A 6,738-nucleotide genomic window follows, 5' to 3' on the forward strand; every position below is an offset into this window, starting at 1 on the left:
GTATGGCACAATGCGAGTGAAAGGGTTGTATGGGAAGAGGATTATTTTCATGCTGATAGACTCAGGCTCAACGCACAACTTCATGGATCCTCGTTCGGCTGAAAGACTAGGTTGTGTGGTTGATTCGTCACAAATGACTCGAGTGTCAGTAGCAGATGGCAGAAAGTTGATGGTTCATGGTGCGGTTTACAACTTCAAGTGGACATTTCAGAACACAACCTTTACCGCTGACTTTATATTGATTCCTTTGGGTGGATGTGACATGGTTTTGGGAGTGCACTGGCTGAGGACTTTGGGGGTCATATCTTGGGATTTCAAGGAGTTAGAAATGAGTTTCAAATATGGGAAGGAGAGAGTAATGTTGCATGGTATTAAACCCGGGTCTGTGCAAGAAGTTAAAGCTAACAAACTGAAAAAATAAGGGACTAGGAGGCTCAGATTTCTATGATATACACAACAGAAGGAGGAAACATGAATGATATGCAGTTGTGGAGTGTGAAGGGTGAACATCAGTCTCTGACAGAGGATGAGGAAATTGGTAATGTTTTACAGGAGTATGAGGAGGTCTTCAAGGAGCCTACTTCACTGCCTCCTTTCAGACACACCCACGATCATAAGATTCCATTAAAGGAAGGAGCAAACCCAGTTAACATAAGACCTTACCGTTATGCTGTCCATCAAAAGAACGAGATTGATAAGATGGTTGGTGAAATGTTGGAAGCAGGCACGATTCAAGGTAGCTCTAGCCCATACGCATCTCCAGTGGTCTTGGTTAAGAAGAAAGATGGAACTTGGCGACTTTGTGTCGACTACAGGGGCCTGAATGAGTTGACTGTGAAGGACAGATTCCCTATTCCACTTATTGAAGATTTATTGGATGAACTAGGAGGATCCAGTGTATATTCAAAGATCGATCTAAGGGCATGGTATCATCAAGTGCGAATGGACCCTCTGGATGTGCATAAAACAGCTTTTAAGACTCACAATGGGCATTATGAATATTTGGTGATGCCTTTCGGCTTAACCAACGCCCCGCGACGTTTCAGAACTTGATGAACACAGTGTTTTGAAGGTACCTGCGAAGATTTGTACTCATCTTCTTTGATGACATATTAATCTACAGTGCCTCCAAAGAAGAACACACAGAGGATCTGAGAGCTGTCTTTCAATTAATGGAAGAAAACCAGTTGTATGCAAAGAAGAGTAAGTGTAGTTTTGAAACCGATAAGGTAGAATATCTCGGGCACTATATCGAAGGCCGTGGAGTCTCTACTGATCCAAGTAAGGTGGTAGCAGTCGCTGAATGGCCAGTACCAACGGGTCTGAAGCAGTTAAGGGGATTCCTGGGTTTGGCTGGCTACTACAAACGATTTGTGCGTAACTTCGGGACTATTGCTTGTCCCTTAACGGCCTTAACCAAGACAGACGCTTTTCTGTGGTCAGATGAAGCTCAACAAGCTTTCGGGGAGTTGAAGAAAGCCTTGTGTGAAGCTCCGGTCCTTGCTCTTCCACGTTTTGACAAACCTTTCATGGTGGAAACAGATGCTAGCTCACAAGGGATCGGTGCCGTGTTGGTGCAAGAAGGGCACCCGTTGGCCTACATTAGCCGTCATTTAAAGGGAAAGCAGCTAGAAGGAACTGTTAGCCGTGGTGTTCGCAGTACAGAAATGGCACCATTACCTTCTCCCTAACCATTTCATAATCAAGACGGATCAGAGGAGTTTAAAGTACATGCTAGAACAATGCCTGAATACGTCAATACAACAACAGTGATTGCCAAAGCTCCTGGAGTTTGACTACGAGATACAATATAAAGCAGGAAAGGACAATTTAGTTGCGGACGCACTGTCAAGAGTAGAGGGAGCTGAGGTTCTTCATATGGCCATGACAGTGTTGGAGTGTGATCTGATGAAGGAGATTCATGATCAATATGAGCATGATAGAGAGGTTAAAGAAATCATTGAGGTTTTAAAAAATGATCAGACGGCCAAGAAACATTACTCTTGGGTTCAAGGGATTCTGCGACGTAAAACCAAGATAGTGGTTCCAGCTAAACAAGAATTGCGATCTTCTATACTTCAGTGGTTGCATTGTGCTGGGAGTAGTGGTCATTATGGTCGTGATGCCACTCTACAGCGAGTTAAAGGACTGTTTTAATCGAAAGGAATGTTGAAAGACATTCACGCCTTCATACGAGCTTGTGATGTTTGTCAGCGCTGTAAGTATGAGACGGTAGCAAGCCCTGGACTGCTACAACCCTTGCCGATTCCTGAGTCTTTGTGGTCTGACCTATCCATGGATTTTATTGACGGTTTACCAGAGTCTGCGGGGAAGGATGTGATCATGGTAGTTGTCGACAGATTGAGCAAGGCGGCTCATTTCATTCCTTTGGACAGGTTTACCCATACACGGCAATGACGGTGGCTCAAGCATTCATGGATAACATTTACAAACTCCACGGCTGTCCCAAGTCCATCGTCAGTGGCAGAGATAAGATTTTTCTGAGTACATTTTGGCAGGAGCTGTTCACTCTGCAGGGAGTGGAACTGAAATTTTCTAGTGCCTATCACCCATAAAGTGATGGTCAAACTGAAGTGGTGAATCGTTGTGTGGAGACATATCTTCGGTGTATGTGCAGTGACAGACTGTTTGAGTGGAGTAAGTGGCTTCCTCTAGCTGAATATTGGTACAACACCACTTTCCACTCTTCGACTCAATCAACCCCATTCGAAGCTGTTTATGGTCAGTCTCCTCCTACTCACTTGCCTTATCTTCCCGGCGAGTCCAAAGTCGCTGTGGTCGCCAAGAGTTTGCAGGAACGAGAAAGTATGATTTTGATTCTTAAGTTCCATCTACTAAGGGCACAGCACAGAATGAGGGTGTTCGCTGATCAGCATCGCACTGAGAGAAGCTTTGACATTGGCGATTATGTGTTTGTCAAACTATAACCTTATCGCCAACAGTTAGTGGTAGTTCGTCGAAATGAGAAGTTGGCTCCTAAGTACTATGGTCCTTATAAGGTGATTGATCGCTGTGGTCCTGTCGCATACAAGCTGGCTCTTCCTGAGGGTTCTCTGATTCACCCCGTGTTCCATGTTTCTCAGCTTAAGGTTCTGGTGGGTCTGAAGGAGAAGAAGAAGCCACTTGGGAGTTCCTGTTTGATCTGCAGCACCGTTTTCCCTCCTTTGAACCTTGAGGACAAGGTTCTCGAAACAGGGGAGCTCTGTTACAGGGTTTCTTATGATACAAGTTCTCATTTGAATTTATGTTGAATAAAGATGGACACGTGTTAGAAGCTGGTGGGAAGACTGTTTGTGGCTAACGGAACGTCGACGTGGTTGTTGGTGAGCTGTCGCACATGAGCTGTCGCATGTGAGCTTTAGCACAAGAGTCCAAGTTTTCTTTATAAAGGAGTAGTCGTTGCAGTCGTCTTCTTCATTGCAAAATTTCTAAGAATAAAGATTTTGTAATCTCTCTCTCTCTCTTTCTGATATCTCTCTGTAACGGTGTTTGCTCTGCTTATAGGAGTTGTTTCTAAAATCTAAAGTCTTGTAAGTCGAGATCAGGATCTTTGTTTATTACAAACATTGGTTCTCTCTTTTATCATTTCTAATAAAGTGTATTTACGTTATCATGAGATTCTTCCTTCGCAGATCTAAAACATCTCTTCACTTCCGATAAGCGATATCCTTTCAAAACATCTCTCACTTCCCACATCAAGACATGGCAACCAACGAACCAAGTAAGGATCTCGGAAGTGACGAGAAGAAGGGAACCGACGAGGGAGAGCTTTTTTCTCTGAACCGACCTTCTTCTCCTCTGTTCCCTTCTTGTAGTCACTTCTGAGATCCTTAATTGGCTCATTGGTAGCTATGTCTTGATGTGAGAAATGAGAGATGTTTTGAATGTGGGAATTGAAAGATGTTTTGATATTGGAAGTGAAGACATGGTTGGGATGTATATATATATATATATATATATATATATATAAGAAACAAAATTGAGTGTGAGTTTGTAAGTGACATTGGCTAACAAAATCATGATGATGTCATATACAAATTTATGACAACATCTTGGTTATGTCAACACAAAGATGTATGACACCATCTTGACTATGTCATCTTCCCACCATAATTACATCATCTGATAGGATAAGGAAGGATTTCCTTTTAGTTAGGATGCACAAAGATTTAGTTAGAAATCTTTGGTACAAGATTAAATAGACGTGGGCTAGCCACAGAAAAGGGTTAGCACTCGGGAGCACAGTTTGTGAGATTTGTGTCCTTCAAGCAATCATAACAAGCTTAGAAGGTAAGTGTTGTTTATCTCTTTTAGATCTACAGAGGGTGTTGTGTTAGATAGATAGAAGAGTGTGCTGAGTTTCAAGTCTTGTAAAAAATGGGAGTTTTTGTATAAGATTGAATAAAAAAAGTGTTTGCTTGGCGTGTTCCAAGCGGTTCTGGTTGTTGTGTGCATCTCTATACCTTAACAATTGGTATCAGAGCAGACACCTGATAAAAGTTCGGGTATCTTTTCAACAGGTGAGATCTTGTGGCAAGGGTATGGAGAAATCACTAGGGTACGTTGCGTTACCAAAACCTTTTAAACTTGATCCTGAGTGTTTTGGTTACTAGAAAGTTACGGTCAACCAGGCCATCTCAAGCATTGATATGGAAGCTTGGTTTGCTGTGGAGGATGGCTGGTCACCTCCTATGGAAAAGGATGAGAAGGGTGATTTGGTTCCTAAGCACAGGAAGAAATGGTCAGCCGAGGAAAAAGCAGAATCTAAGCATAACTCAGAAGCACTGTCTGTTATCTTCAATGCTCTGCCGAGGGATATCTTCAATCAAGTACAGGGATGTGTGGCTGCCAAGGAAGCGTGGGACATTCTAATGGTCATGTTTGAAGGCACAAGCAGTGTTAAGCGCACCAGACTGGACAATCTTGCATCTGACTTTGAAAACCTACACATGACTGAGAATGAAACAGTTGCTGACTACATCAGTAGATTGAGTGGGATTGCACAAGAAACTGTGGTTTTGGGGAAACGATACAAAGATAAGAAGCTGGTGAAAAAGTTTCTTAGAAGTCTATTTGATAAATTCCAACCACACAGGTCTGCTATAGATGTGTCTCTCAACTTTGATGAACTCAAATTTAATCAAGTAGTGGGGATGATGCAGGCATTTGACTATAGCTGAAAAAGAAGGAAAAACTGAATGAGAAGTCCTTTGCACTCAAGGCTATGGAGGAAGAGAAAGCTGCAGAATCTCAGGAGGCCGCAGATGAAGAAAAAGTGGGTTTACTGGTTAAGAAGTTTTTTCGAAAGATGGAGAGAAGTCAGCAGAAGGAATCAACATCTTTTGGAAAGACTGATGCAAATAAAGATTTCAGAAAAGGTGACAAACAAGATCGACAATGTGCTGAATGTGAAGGTTACGGACATTACAAGTCTGAATGTCCAAACAACAAGCACAAGAACTCTCTGCAATGCTATGGCTGTAAGGGTTATGGACATACTAAAATAGATTGTCCTTTGCAATGCTATGGCTGTAAGTGATTCAGAAGAGGATAGCAAGGGCGAGATACTTAACAACTTTGTTGCACTGCTGGGTGTTATTGAAGAAAACGAAGAAGATGAGGTTCTAATGGTGGAAGATGGTGGAAAAAGAGAGGCTGACTCAGACACAGATGGAGAGGAAGCAGACTTTTCAGCTGAGGATCAGATAAAACTGCTCATCAAAACTGTGTTGTAGAAAACTAAAGACAACACCAATTTGATTTCTGAAAGGGATACACTGCAGATGAATATTTCAATGTTGGCAAAAGAACTGAATGAAGAAAAGGCCAAGTCTCAAAGACTTGAGAAACAGCTGGAGGAACAACTGAAGAATATTTAGATGCTGAATCAAGGCACTAAAAATTTAGATACCTTACTCAGTACTGGGAGATCGAGCAATGTGAAGTGGGGTCTAGGATATCAAAGAGCTGATTCTAACAAGCCCACTCAATTTGTCAAAGGATTGGAGTCTGAAGCGAAGTTGAACAAGGCAATGCATACATCAAACAGTCAGTCTGGTAAGCTTCCAAGGAGGCAGATTACGGAACATAGAGGTATGTACACTCAGAATGGGTATCCGTCTACTTTCGGTAATAGGTTTACGGAGAAATCACAGAGATAGTCATATGCATCAAACAATTATCAGCAGCCTGCCAAGAGATCTGATCGGCTTAGTAGAAGAACATGATGCTGGTATTTCGGTCATCTGAATCAGTACAAGGCTCAGTGCTACAGGTTCCAGAATCGAGTCTCAAATCTAGTCCAACATGACATGTTTTATTCAAATCCGGGAAGAAGTCATCAAGTGTATGTCAGGGAGGATGATCTCTATTGTCATGTGGCATACACAGTTGAAAAAACTAAAGTTGATCGGGCTAAGTGGTACTTTGACAGGAGGATGCTCCAAACATATGACTGGTGCCTTTGATAATTTGTCACATGTGGAGATGTTGCTGGAGGAAGATTTACTTTCGGAGATGGAGGAAAAGGTACGAATAGAGGCAAAGGTACAACTGGTGGTGAATCTCAACCACATCTGAGGGATGTGTTTCTAGTTAATGGTATGAAGGCAAATCTAATCAGTGTCAGTCAGCAGTGTGATGAAGGTTTGGATGCCACTTTCACTAAGAAGGACTGTAGAGCAGTTGATCAAAAAGGGTCTGTAAAACTTAGAGGAA

The sequence above is a fragment of the Camelina sativa genome, chromosome 17 (assembly GCF_000633955.1).
Source record: "Camelina sativa cultivar DH55 chromosome 17, Cs, whole genome shotgun sequence".
In the NCBI taxonomy this organism is placed as follows: domain Eukaryota; kingdom Viridiplantae; phylum Streptophyta; class Magnoliopsida; order Brassicales; family Brassicaceae; genus Camelina; species Camelina sativa.